The following is a 15725-nucleotide window of genomic DNA, read 5'->3' as shown; positions in this document are numbered from 1 at the left end:
TGAATTATGTATATATGGATAATGTAATTAGTCGTAATCCGTGTTTTCACTTAATGTCCAAATTGCGTTTCTTATCAACGTAGTATGTATGTATTTTTGTCCGTTATGAAATTGTCGAGTAAAATATTAGTGTCCGTGTCCGTAATAGAAGGAGTCCGTTATAGACAGGTCGAAATACATTGGAATGCCTATCTTTTTGCCGGGACCTGGTCATTTTGTCCGTTAAGAGAGGTGTCCGTTATATACAGGTGTCCGTTAAGTCAGGTTTCACTGTAATACATATGGACAGTCTTCTATTATATTTGTTCTTGAATACTTTTTTCTTAAAATCGCTTGAAATTCAATACCCTACTATATTAGTTTTTTACACAACATATTTGAAGACAATTTTAAAATATGCCATGGCATATTAAAATATACAAATAATAAAAAGGTAAAACCTATAGTTTTTTTGGAATACCTGTCATTTTGCAGTTTTTAATTTATTTAATAACTTGTAATAATCTTTCGATCAAAACACAAAAAAAAAAATCACGATATGCATGTATTTGCAGTGGGTAATCACATATCATGGTATAGAGACTACACATCATAAGATTTGTAGCTATTGGGTGTAGATTTACATGACTTATAAAATAGCTATGTGAATATTCTACACAATAATTGCCAATACGCTGAAACCTTTCCTAACGGACCAAAAACCGAGGACGTTTTTTTAGCAATAAACTACGAACTTTCTTCAAAGTCGCTCCGGACAACGTACGTTGTACAACATTTCCGTGACCAAAAGTGTCCTGTATTTATAAGTTACTCTGTATTGTTTTGTAATTGTCATGAATACTTTTCTGAAAATCGTCGTTCATCATCAACTAATATTTAGGAACTCGTAGAATCTGTGGAAAATAATAATTTTAACGATAAACACTAGTCACAATCGGGTTGAGTGACAACACTGAACACATTTATTAACAATCCCATAGAAAATTATACCACTCTTCATGGTAACTGTAAGTAAGTATCAGCTATACCGTGTCACAATTATTCTAGTCGATACTCCTCATAACATATTTTGATGGACATGACTGTAGCCTGTTACTTTAATCCTTTACTGTTTGATTATTCAAGCACTGAACTGCATTGCCTGCAAATTATTGTTACAATTGAAATTATGTATTCAATTCCAGTAACAATCTAGTTACAACTAATTGCCATTGAATTCACGCACATTGCACCATAACTACGTATTCGATATTTGTTATAATATAGGTAAACATTAAATAGGAATACTTAATTAGGACATCATTACATATTAATAATATATTACATTTATTTTTTTTGAATGACAAAAATGATCAAAGTAAAATTAAATTTACGATGATCGTTAGCGTACAATTTTCTAAATTAAATTCTCACTAATTAATACACACTTATTAAATGGTTATACATTTTTAGAAAAACGATAACGTTAAGTAAATTCAATAAATTACAATACAAATTTGTAAGGAAAGTCTAATAATTGGTTTTAGGTTAATTTTTTCATTTTATTTTATTAAAATATACATTGAACAAATCAATAGTTGGACATGAAAACAAACCAATATGAAATATATTTACCAATTCTATACCTTTATTCATATGAAAATTTTAACCATAATTGGTAGACTAGAATGGTACATAAAAAGTGCTACGATTAGGAAACAGAAAGCTTAAGCTTGAAAGTAATTTTGTATTGTAAACTTGTCCATTAATTAGTTTGAAAATAAAAAAAAGAGCTAAAATTTTGCATCGTTTCTTCAAAGATTTCATATTTAAAAGATATAATAGTGGTTGTTAAGAAGACTGAGGTCGACGTAGAATGTCACAGTTAAAAGATAAAAGTCTCAAAAAACATTTTTGTATCGATTCTAGGTATTGCTGGAATTAAGAATACTCCACTAGGTTATAACTACTAGGTTATAACAGCCCTGTAGTACCTGACTATACTACAGGGCTGTTATCCAAAATACATATGAGTGATTAAGTACTTTTAGAACACATGGATTATTATAAAAATTTTACAGTTTCTATATATAACATTTAGAATGAAAAATCATTGTAAATAATGCTATTAAATTATAGAGATGGATCAAAAGTTTTAACTAGAGAAAGTAAGTTGTTCTAGTCACACTAACCATATATGACGTTTATATAATTTTGAAACACCTCGGCATCTTTATAGTATGAAATTATTTTAAGTTATCTGCAAAAAGTAACATACGTGAATTGATAAATTAAATATTATTGACGAATATGTTAAACAATAATGATGCAATATGAGGGCTTGATAGAGACATCAGTACTTACGTTGTATTAAGTGGAGCTGAAGTTTGTAATTTCAACATATTGTTTCCTAACTAAAAATAAACTAACCATAAATTAAAAGGATTACGTGAGTAATATAATTTGGAGGCAAGGATATTGTGGTAAATTTTTTCAAAAGCTTACGAGAATCAGTATATATAACATCTACTTATTTAAGGTTTATGATAAGATTTTCCCCTACCCTTGCCACGAACGTATACCTTGCCTAATAGTGGCCATGGATAGATTTTTTCAGTATTGATTGGGAGTCTGAGTACTGTCACAGATCCCCGGGCTGTCCTGAAATTCTAGCTCAAAACTGTAGTGTTGTTCTAAATTTCTAACTCGTGTATTGTCAAATGAAAATATTGTCTTTTCGTCAAGTCTTATTTTGTTGTGTTATTGATTGTTGTACGTACTTATCTTGCTGTTAATAGAAAATATTAAATACGTTAACAGAAAAATGCATGTTATAGTTAATACATTCTAGTTATGATTAGTAATTAGTAAGTTGTATTTATTATTATGTATAATGTTTAAGTGTAAAAGTAATGAAACTAATTACTACAATATTAATAAATTATAGATATGATCATTAATGTATTCTCACTTAAACTCAATATAATTAGGTTCATCATTTTTTTTTTAGCTAAATTTCTAAATTATACTAGAAATAAATAGATAGAAAATAGACATTCGAAATATTTGAAGGGACAAAGATTCAAAATAATAATGTCATGGACTGTTATTTTCTTTTAAACTACTGAAAATCATTGTGTACACTTTCATAATGGGTAACATATTTGGGTCTTAAATTTTATGAATAACAATATCTTATTCTTCTTTGAAAATGGAATATTTTTAATTCAAACCCCTAGCTTGTTATTATATTATCAGAGTTCCTCTCCACCTCATTGCACCGTAAAATCACATCAATAGTGCATTATTTAAAAAAAGATCGTTTTGATTTACATCAAACGATAATAATGTTCTGATCACTTACAAACATACTGTTTATCACTGTTGAAATGTATAATCATAGTTTGTAAAAGTCTTCAATATTTTTTTAGTTGTGTACAGAAGAATTTTAGTTGAAAAAAAGATAATTTGATTATTTATGTTTAATGAATTTCTATTATAAATTTCTATCCAATAATAAATTTACATTCAATGATATTGAGTTAATCTTTAACGTGCCACGGTATGATTGAAATATTAAATATAGTTAATTTAACAACAATAATTTAAAAAAATTATATATATATATAGATGCAAATATTTTATTTCATGTTTAATTTAAAAAAAAAAAATGTATACAACAGATAGTTGTTTACTAATAGGTGGTTGGCGACTTACATTTATATGTCAAGTAGTCATGATATAATTAATGTACACTCCAAATAAATAATTAAGCTTAAATTGTTGTGAATATATTTTGTAAAAAGTCTTAAAGCGTACTTTTTAAAAATTTTATTTTAAAACACTTAAATATACATAATGTTATATAATACTTAAAACAAAAATTAATTTCATATTTCAATTATTTTTTTTTTTTTTTTTATTGTAATCATTAAATATATTGTAGGTACCTATTAATTTTATTTTTAACTGCATTTCCAACAATACATGTCGTCATGTCGATGATATTCATAGATTCTAATTAAACTATTGATGTTAAAATTAAATGTATTATCTCTTATCATCTTCATTTTAGGTTTAGTGAGAAATATTATTTTCTAAAGACTTAGTCTTAAGAAAAGTTTCATGTATACAATAATAGGATATAAATTATATACATATTATATTATTTTGGCACTCTGTTATTTTTGAAATTTTATATTTATGTTTTTATATAAATTGATCTAACATTTTTTATATTTTTTAAAAGAATAAAAATGATTCAAATCAAATTCACTTGCGTACGACGATTTAGTAATATAAATTGATTTTTCTCCTTACGAGTAAGTTAACCATTGACAGTCTCATAATCTTTCCTTTATCTGTAAGCTGTTTATAGGTTCTGTTGACTCCTCTTGTCTTCTCGCACCAATTGACTTGAGACTTACTGTTCAATGCACTCCTAATATAATACTTCTACACTTCTACACAAAAACATGAGTCTTTCACGAGTAGATATAATGAGGTTTGTTAACGATGATCCGTAGATTCACTTTTGTTATTTTTCAGATTTTGTTCATTATTGTACTATATGCGTTGTTATATTATTTAACTATTTATGTAACTTGGGCTTATGCCAGTTTGTATTAAATGAATAATCAATTTAAATACAAAAACCTAATATCAAATAGGTTTTGAGAAACGATATAACAAACACCTACTATAATAATATTCCCTGCAGAGCAGCAGACAACTTTATACGTGTAAAAATAATTTGGTACAGTCAAATAAACAGACCAATAAAGAATGTTTTTGTAATTAGTCGATTAGTCGTCGGTGAGCGATAAAAAATACAAAAACAACAAATCAATGTAGTCTGTCGGCGGCGGCGGTGAGTCCGCAAATTATGCATGTAAAGTTTGGTGGTAAAGTTCGCGGTCGGGTCGCTATTGTATATCTATACACGAGTGCAATATTCGACGGCGGTAGGCGCGTGTGTTCCCGCGGTGGTTTTAGAAACGCGAACGGAAAAGAGTTTTACCCAATTTTAGTATTTTAATTCCCCCAGAGAATCGACACAATTGCACAAGTCTTCTAACTCCGACGCTCATGTGTGTGGTGATGCCACAACACACGCGCCGCTCTACTGATACGGTCGACCGGAATCGACGCCACCGAAGATTGATAAAAAAACATCATTGGAACCGCGATTTAACCTTAACAAAAAAAAAAAAAAACCATTTCCCCAGACACGCGTTGTCGAGTTTAGTATTTTTATCGTTGTTTTTGTTTTTTGTTTTACATTGTTATAAATTAGCTATAACCGTTAAAAACAAAATAAAAATCCTAAAACAAAATAAGCCAGACGCACTCATGTTCATAGGTTGGTTGATTAACGGGATATCAGATTTCTGAACGTATTAGAAATAATGCGTAAGCGAGTAAAAAATATCCAAAGGTCTTGCCAAAAACAACGTCATCATATTGTTGTAACATAATAATTTTAATCCCAATTATTTTATAGTCATATAAGTAAGTAATATAACAATATGTTTATACTTAATATGCAATACCTTTGATATAAAATGATTTATTTAGAAGTTTAAGATAACTTCAACCTAGTGTACGAATTGTAAAATAACTACGAGAAGGAGGTTCAGAAGTGTAATTAAAATGTACGTGGTATCTGAATATTTAGATGTCCTATTTATTTTACTATAGGATATAATTAGACATGGTACCCATGAATGGAATTTAAAAAAAGAAGGACTCCGTCACCCTCACGTTTACCTAAACTCAAGTATCGCAGTTCGTCCAATTCAATATCGATATTCAATACGTATCAAATGTGTGCCTCTTACGTAATGTATTATGCTATAATTAATGAGCCATTCATAAGCGCAATTTGGATTACAATCATTTTGGGTGGCTATATCCAAAGGTGGTGAAGTTATTGAAATTAATTATCTGTGGCAAGTCAACTAAAAAAAAATCAACTACCTAGATAAGTTTAAAGTTAAGATAAAAAATAAAAGACGCAGTTGAGCCGTTTTTTGCGCCATTGGTATCACTCAAATAGTCATAGACTGATAATTAGGATCTATTTATTTGCATTTACGAAAACAGATATTACCTGTGAAACCCAGAATAATGATGAATTGTAGGACTTCTAGTCCAGAAAAAGAAGAACGGTAACATCGCTCATTAGGGAATCCACTGTACAGCATTTATAAATATACTATAGCAATTATTGTGTCTTAAGAACCTTCGTGACTTATACAATTACATTAATTAACTTGTGTTTTTACTTAGCAAACAACTTACTATTTTATTAATACTGATATAAATAAATATCTTAAGTTGATTAAACCACATTGTCTAGCTTCTATAATATATAGATTGCTGGCAGAACCACATGGTATCTAAATGTTCACTGCGATTTTCAACTCAAAATAAGACTCATAAATCGTTGTATATTACTCTTTAAAAACTTACTCTTAACTTTAGAAAATCAGACCAACAATGTGAAAATATCTGGATAAAATAACTGTATGATTTCTTTTCTCAAAATGAAAAAAAAAATGTATTGCTTTTAAAATCAAACATTTTATATTTGTTTCTGAACACGATGAGAAAATGTGATATTTATTTGTTTTATAACACACAAGAGTGTGTTGTATTTGTTTTTTTTTTGCACCCATTTGCACCCACGAACACTTGTTCTGGTTGAAGAAGTGCTCTAAAAGTAGCGTTATACGTTGTCCATACTTCATATTATATTGATTGGACATAGACGATTCGCCAAAAGGTGTAAAACATTTCAAGAGAAGTTAAAAAAAAAAAAAAACAAATCTTACAATCTATGAACCTTATTTACTATTTCCGGTTAAATTATTTATATAGACTTTATCTTAAGTGCTGCGCAGTTCAAATAACAATAATGCTAGTTAAATAAATAATAATATATAATATACATTTTATGTATGTTTACTTTTTAGGTAATTAGGTTGGGTATAGCACGTATACCTAATTACTTAGTTACTTCTCTAATTCTGTTTTAGCGTCTATACCTACTCACTATAAATTTACTTCGATACGTGAACGGTTTAGCCAGTGGCCATGTTTATCATTCTATTAATTTTTATATTTAATAAATAAATATTTCATAATAATATGATATAATGGCAAATACTCATAACTAATATTATACCTACTCTTTCATAAAATTATCTGTGAATATCTCAAATTAGATTTTTGAGCATCAGACAAATGAGATAATTTAAGTTATTATCTGTAAAAACTATTTGCAATATAGATAAAATATTCATAAGTTTTTTTTTAAAAGGGTACTTCAATTAATATTCAGAAATGACCTTTTATTTTTGATATAAATCTAAAATTGTACTGAAGTTGTATAATTATAGCATAGAAAAAATATTTTATCTATAAGGTTTCTAGATTCTAGATTCTTCTACACCTACCCGAAATGCGATAGCCACGAATATTTTTAATTATTATACATCACCAATCCTCAAAAATAGCGACGATTGTCAAATAATTTAAGTATAGGTACTAAAAAAAAAAAAGTTTAGAAAATTACTACCTAGTTATTTTTTTATATTATTATGTTAAATAGGAACTACATATTTAATATTCAATCAATAACATTACTCTGAACATTTAAGGAACAATAAGCAATCATTATCTTAGACCTTATTAATGTATATCTGTATACATGAGAAAAATTCAAGAAATTTGCAATGATATATTAGGAATTATTTTTATACTTACTTAGTACAATTTTAAAAAGCTTAGTATTTGTGACTAAAATTGTTTGAAAAAAATGTATTATTTATTGTATACATAATTTCTGTCTGATTTGGTAGGCATATTATTTTGAGCTTCAAAAACCTTCTTTATAAATAACTGTATAAATAGTTCAAAAGGAGCTGAAATATTTTTAAAGCTGTATCACGTTTGAAAAATGCTAATAAAATTATTTGGTTAAGTTTTAAAAGACTTAAGTTATTCCTTTTTAAATTGAAAAAAAATTGATTTTGTCAAAAACTGTTTCTACATAAATATTCCTGTTTTCCAAAAGTTCGTTATTTTGTTTTTACAATTACTTATAGTAAACTAATGAAAATTATCTATTATATTTTGAAATTATTGTTATTGAATTTGGAATTTAATTATTTCGATAAATTATTATTCATCATTGTTAAACAAATTGATATAATATCTGCTTGGGGTCTAAATTAAAGATCCAACATTTTAATAGCATACGTAGATTACTTCAATAATGTTTTCTAATAATATTTAGTGTTAATTAGGTACGATAAATACGTTCATACTTACAGTAATTACTGAACTTTCATACTAATGTAAGTACCTACTACATTTATTATATCATTATAATATTTTATGAATAGGTTTTTTTTTTTTTTTAATTTAAAGACACGTAAAAATATTATTATGATGCATGACGAATTTCCAACATGTACATATAATTGTTTCTAGAAAATGAATATAATTTTGTTTATCATTCGAGTAAGTAGGCATCAAAATGATAAATTATTCAGTTAAATATGTTTATTATATAAAAATATATACCTATTTGCAATTATTAAACATTTTAATAAAATAGCACTATAAGCGACTATAACAATAGAGCAAATGCTTCAGTGTTGGATGTAAAGTGGTGACCTCCACACCTTTATATAAGTATTGAGCAGTAGGTTAGTGGAAAATTATTATAGTTAAGGTAGCAACTAAAATATTAAATATAATTTTTAAATTTTATAAAATTTTAAAAACCAGCACCTTGTCCCTTAGAATATTTTCAGTTCAAATCAAAATTATCTTAATACTTCTTATTAATAAATAAATAATTTTTTTTTTTTTTAAATAGGAAAATTTACAATATGTATAATAAGTGACAATAAGTAATTGTGTTGAAATTTTAATTAGGCTGGACAAATCGAGGGAAGGGAGAGTCCATTCTTCGAACACAATATAAATTAATAAAAAAATGTATGATATATGCCACTGTTACGGTCAAAACCTCTGTACAATATTATTACATAAATTATTTTCCTGATTCTATGAGAAGGGGTTGACCTCGATCATCCCCTTCACAAAACGATCACACAATTGCGCAGGGGTGAATGTGTTTCAGAATACAACTACGAATACCATATAACTAATTATTATAATACATGAATAATGTAAATATACATAACAGTATTCTAACCCGTAAGACAACCTTCAATGATCCAACCCCTGTTGCAGTGCACCACCCAAAACGGTAGCTAACAGTCTACACTATACCCTAATGTTGTTTAATCTTTGACTGTATTTACACAAAGCGTGTGTTCATAGATTTAGTTTTATGGTGATTTAAGACTTAGTTTAATCTTATAATTTTTCACATAATTTAAATTAATTAGAAAATAACATTTTTGAAAATAAAATTTGTTTTCTATTTTCAACGTGAAATTTTAATTCCATATTTTAAACTAAAACATTTTTATGAGAATTTTTATTCATTGGTAAATTTTAAATGAGCTGTAAATAAGTTGATAGTTAGATATAAGTATTTAAAGTTTAAATGAATGTAATTATATTGCAGAGATAGGTACACGAAAAATTTAGGTACCTATATTTATTACTCTGATCGTCAAAACTCTATAACTATATTATTTAATTATAATAGTTATTAACTATAATACATAATAGGTACTCATTCAAATTGAATTGTTATATTATAATGCATACAATTTATGAAAAAACATTCTACTCCGAAATAAATTTAAACGTATATCTATGTTATTTATTTTGTTGTGTTAAAAATTATTTACAATATATATTTTAATTTAATTAGTATGATAAATAAATTTGATATATAATAGTGGTTAGTGATAGGAGATTATCATTTATGGGTAAGCATTTAGCAATACCATCTGAATTGGTACTTTTCAGGTATTATTGTATTATTTTTATTAATTAATTTTAGTAGATATTCTACAGAAGTCACTGACTTATGAGTCTCTTGCGTTCATTATTGTGAAGTTTGGCGGAGGGTAGTTGTTAGATTAGTGGGTTATTGTGAGAGCTTATGTTGTTATTGAATTTAAAAAGATATACTTGATTGATTAATTAAAGGTAGACATTTTTAGGTTTAAGTGAAGTTTATTTTTGTAAATCACCAAAGATAAGACGTTACTAATCCTAGGCAGATGAATTCAATTCCTGAAGGGTTCTAGTATTGGATGGATTTTCAGAATCCCATTACTGGATACCGTATTATCTAATCGATGGAATTATTGACTTGTATATGGTATTTTTATTGGATATAGGGAGAGTTTAGATTTTAAGAGTGGTTCTAGAAGGTGAAGTATATAGTTGATAGTTTTACGTGTGAGATCTAAGTTAGGCGTTTATCTGGAGTTGATTCATTTATTTCGATTTTCTGCCCATTTTCTCACAAACCGACCATATTTATATGATTTTGAATCATTTAATTGGCCTGTCACGTGGTTTTCGTGAGAGAAAAGTAGGGGTAAAAGCGCCATAAATTCATGTCATGAAAACACGTCCGTGACCCAATTATTCTAAATATACGATGATGCAGATAAGTTATGTTATTTGTTACTGGGACCACTTTTACCTGTACTTGTACTCCTTGTGGATGGGTAATTGGTGGTTTCGGAACATTAGAGGACCGTTACTACAGTATACTCGACCATGTTGATACCAGTATGGTATATCTTAGGCTACGTCATAAAAATATGTACCAACCTAGAGATATCATGAGTGAAAACCTAGTAATAGAAGGGGGCGTAATTCATCACTTTATCAGATAGAATTTAATTAAAAGAAAAAATGAGAGGTTAGGGACTTTTTTAGTTTATAGAATAGTCAATCTTGTCCCGATTGAAGTCTTGAGAGATGTCTAGATCTATACTTAACCGAAAAAAGTAAAAATTTCAAAAATGGTAAAGTAAGTTACTAGCAACACATTTTTGTTTCCTCATTATTTTAATGTGATTTTATATAAACATTTACTCCATGCATAATTACTCATAGATATAATATAGATACCTTCAACATTTCTCTGCAAGTTTATATTTTTTACATATTCTATGACTATATTATTAAGATAATATTATGTTTCAAAATTTGTGTTTTAAAATGTTATTCTAGGCACTAGACTTATTTTTAGTACAACACTTGGTTGGTTTTAAATTTTGTCAACTTAGTTTTTGTATTGTAATAGAAAATAAATACACCTTTCTTTGCATCAAATTAATTGTATTCATTTATACTTACTCAGTGCTCCGTAATGCACTGTACATATTGTACATAGTTTTAAAAATGAAAATTGTGGCGTTCACGCACATGTTGTCGATAATACTGGAAAAATAATTAATTTCACTCTGATGTTAATAATACATACATAATTCATATATAATGTTATAAAAAAAACTTTATTAAAAAAAAAAAATAATAATAATAAAAATATTATTATTGTCTAAAGCACAATTTTTTTTTTAGACGCCATGGAAATTAATTATGTCGTGATATTTCAACTTTGTATGTTGTTTACACCCCTATATCAATTGTAAGTTTATGTTGGAATAAGTCATAGTTTGTTAAATACAATTCCAAATATTAATTAACATCTGCAACTGTAAGTTATAACGTGTTAGTTAATTATTATCGTTTAGAAGTATACAATAATATAATAATAATATAAATAATAATATAAAGATAATATTATAATATTATATTAATTTTGAAATCGTTAACTACAAATTATAAAAAATATCTTTTAACTAGTAAAAAATTTGAATTTTATTTAATAAATCTAACGACTAAACTTACTATAGATTTTTAGATGGACGATATCAAAAAAAAAAAAAACAATAAACTGGAGAGTTATATGGACAAAAATACGTACTTCATTAATATTAAAATATAATATAATAAAAAAAAAAAAACAATATAAATATGTAACAGCCATAGCTAATATAGCATTGATATTTGGGAATAGGTAAGTATTCAAATTGTACACAATATTGTTCCTTACTGCTTTGTATTTGTAGTTTCTAACGGGAAGTTTTCTAGTCAAGTTGTTTAATTTAATTTATTATTATTATACTACTTCAAGATCCCTCCTCATCAAAATCATTGTGTACCCTCATGTTTTGCAAGTACATAAAAATTAGTAAATCTAGACGTTTAATGTCAATGATTTATGATGATGATCCCTCTATCGATCTTTAATCATATCATATTATAAGTTCATTTTTATTTATTATATATTAACGATTTCCATTTAACTTAATTTGTATCAGAGTTTTATTGTAGTGATTATAATTAGGTATGTAATTTGAAACATTTTCAAAATGGTTTCGAACCCGTTTATTATAACTAAAATAAAATATATATTATGAAAGTTAGGGAATAGACTATAGAGAAAGTCATGGTCCTTCCATTTACCAATGCAACAAATTAATATTAGGTATTTAAAATTATTATTTTATCATCTTTTTTGCACCCCCGAAAGCAATAATGCATAAAATATATAGGTAGGTAACAATATTTTATATAAGTAATATTTGTGATATGATACATTAGTAAAGTGTGCATCGCTTGTAGCTATAGATAGTATAACTTACTATAACTATGAGTAATGTTATGAGCAACTGTGTAATTATTTGTTATTAAAATAGTATAATATTTCAATCAAATTTTTGAATTTTTCGTTGAAATACATTTTCAAGTGCATGGTAAAAATAGACATATTGAATTATCAGGCTAAATTGTTCACTTATTTTTGATTTTAATATTTGGCCACTAAATATTAAAATATAATATAAAAAACGTAGTTTATCACGGGAAATTAAGATAAATAAATATCATATTTGATTAAAAAGTGGAAGTTTTTTGTGTACATTCACATATATACAACAATTTAAATGTTACTAAATAATTTTATAAATTAATGGCTCATAATAACAAAATATATTTAATAATAATAAAAAAAAAAAAAACAATTATGGATACCTTATGAATAACCAAACACCAACGGAATGCACCTCATGCGCAACTACCCTCACTATAAAACATTTGCTGACCGAGTGCAGATCCAACGAGGAAGAAGAAAAAAGTATCGAACCTGTACAAGATTATCGGTCCTGACTGCCAACCAGAAAACATCAAAGCATTCCTCAAGGCATTAAAATTAGAAAAAAAGCATATGTTTAAATAGAATTAAACCACTAATATTGTAAAAAAAAATTTTTAAATATATATATATATATATATATATATATATATATATATATAATTTTATGAACCTCAAAAGCTAATGGCCTATGTTGCCGAAGGTATAATGTTCAATAATAAAAAACTGGGTATAATAATACGGTATAATATTTATGCATTGGTATACTCATCTAAACTTTTAATTTTAAAAACCAATTTAATAACAACTAATCAATTAGTCCTTCGAGATTTAAGTATTCAATTACTCAGAATACAATATGCTTCAGAGTATGCAATTTTCAATCAATGCTGTCATTCAAAATATTAAAAAATTTAAACCATGGTTAGTATAAAAAATAGGTAAACATTTTTTTCTTTAATATAATATGTTATTTGTAATCAAAACATTTTTTGGAGATAATTATTATTTAGTATTGAAAAAATTATGAAAAAAATTTCATGGTATGTAAAAACCTAAACATAATAATGTCTTACCCAAACAATCTCTGCAAACGCAGAATAAAAAAAATTAACCTGTAATGCAAAATATTTCGTTATCTCCATCCAATAATATCAATAATATCAAATACACATTTTCCGATATTATTTGAACGTTCTTATTAGTATTTAAGGTCTGTTACCACTGAGGCAATAATAAGGAATATTATTGATTATTATTATCGTTATATTTAGAGCTAAAACAAATAGGTATACATTTTAGTCCTAAATATAATAAATATAATTATAAAATATATAATAAAAATAAAAAAGTAACACTTTTTTTTTATCAATAAAATTCTTGGATTTGCTTGTTCTTAGTTCTTACATTAGAAAAAATATTTTTAGTAAGTTAATTTTGATCATATATCTTTTTATTAAAAAGTACTATTAAGAATTTATACTCATACCATCTAGAATTAACTGAAAATAGATAAACACATCTTGTATAATATAATTATATTTAAATTCAAAGTATAGAATAATTTTTTTGTCGTTAATACAGGAACTAACGATAAAATATAAAAATCTCAAATAAATATATTTATTAGGTTAAAAAATAAACATATACTTCTAAAACCTATACTATATAGGACATATATAGGTATACTAGTTATCAGAAATTTATAATGTTAAAACTTAAACTGACTAAATGCCAATAGAATACAAATACAAATATTTTATGATATTTTGGATTATCACACGAAATATCGAAATAAATACAAAAAAACAAAACCATTAAATAATTTCTTTATGTGATTCTTAAATTATAAGTTTGACAAAAATAAGTTCAATATTAATTTTATGACGTAATTAATGAAAAAAAAATTAAACTGTTGTTTTAAAATCAGTTAGTTTTAAGTTTTCCAAAGTCAAACTAACCTTTTTTTGTGAACGTGATATTGAAGAAGCAAGATTTTTCAGTAGAAGTTCTCTTCCTTTTATGATGAAATTTATTGTTTCGTTTTTTTATCTATACACGACTGTATTTGTCTTTTCAGTAGTTTATTACTCAACTGTTTTTCCATATGATTTCGTGATAATGCAGAAACTATAAATGTTTTAGAAATAGGCCAAGTCCACTATTATAAGTTCTTTATCTTTTTGTTCTTCTTCTACTTGGCTTATTACAGACCAAAATCTCGATGGTTGCAAGGAAAAATTGCGTAAATAACAATCGTAAAAATATCCAGGGGAGAAAAAAACAAAATTTGTAAGACAAAACATGTAATTATCAATTTTTACATTAAATATTGATCGTATAAGTCCTTGTTTAGTAAATAAAATATTGAATTTAACATGGCTTTTAATGTTCACTTACTCAAATAATAAAAATGTAAAAAATTAATGAGAACCAAGTAACATAAAATTTATGGTTAGCTTACTTCGTAAAATATAACTTCACTGTAGTATTAATTTTTGAACTTCATAAAAAATTTATGATGTAAATGACAGTATAATCTAAGTTAAAACGATCTATTATACAATATTATGATAATGTGATGTAAATGGCAATAGATGTAGGTAGGATTATTTGAATTTATTTCTTATTACAATATATTATAATAATAATAATATTATAATATATATAAAAAAAAATATATATAATATAAAATGAAAATACTTAATTTTGAAACTACTCACGTACTAATTATAGAAACTATTTAACCTACATTTTAAATACTAATAATTTAAATATTTTTGAAATAGTTTATCTTTAATCGTGAATCTTGATACGTATGACGTGTAAATACCTATAAAATAATATTTTCATGTGCCTCCAAAAAGAAAAGAACAATTTATTAATAAGTATAAAATGATTTAAATGGCAGTGTAGCCACTTCAAGGTTAGATCAGGTTAAAAGTTATAAAGACGACTACCAACACATAAATTTTAAAAAAAATGTATCGTTTAAGCCTTCTTTTAACGTTAAAACCTTATTCAAAATGAACATCTGCTACCTAATAAATATTGTTAACGGCACAATTTTTTAATC

This window comes from Diuraphis noxia, unplaced genomic scaffold (assembly GCF_037042655.1).
Source record: "Diuraphis noxia isolate RWA-SAM2 unplaced genomic scaffold, SU_Dnox_SAM2 contig0001, whole genome shotgun sequence".
In the NCBI taxonomy this organism is placed as follows: domain Eukaryota; kingdom Metazoa; phylum Arthropoda; class Insecta; order Hemiptera; family Aphididae; genus Diuraphis; species Diuraphis noxia.
This window is presented reverse-complemented; position numbering follows the sequence as displayed.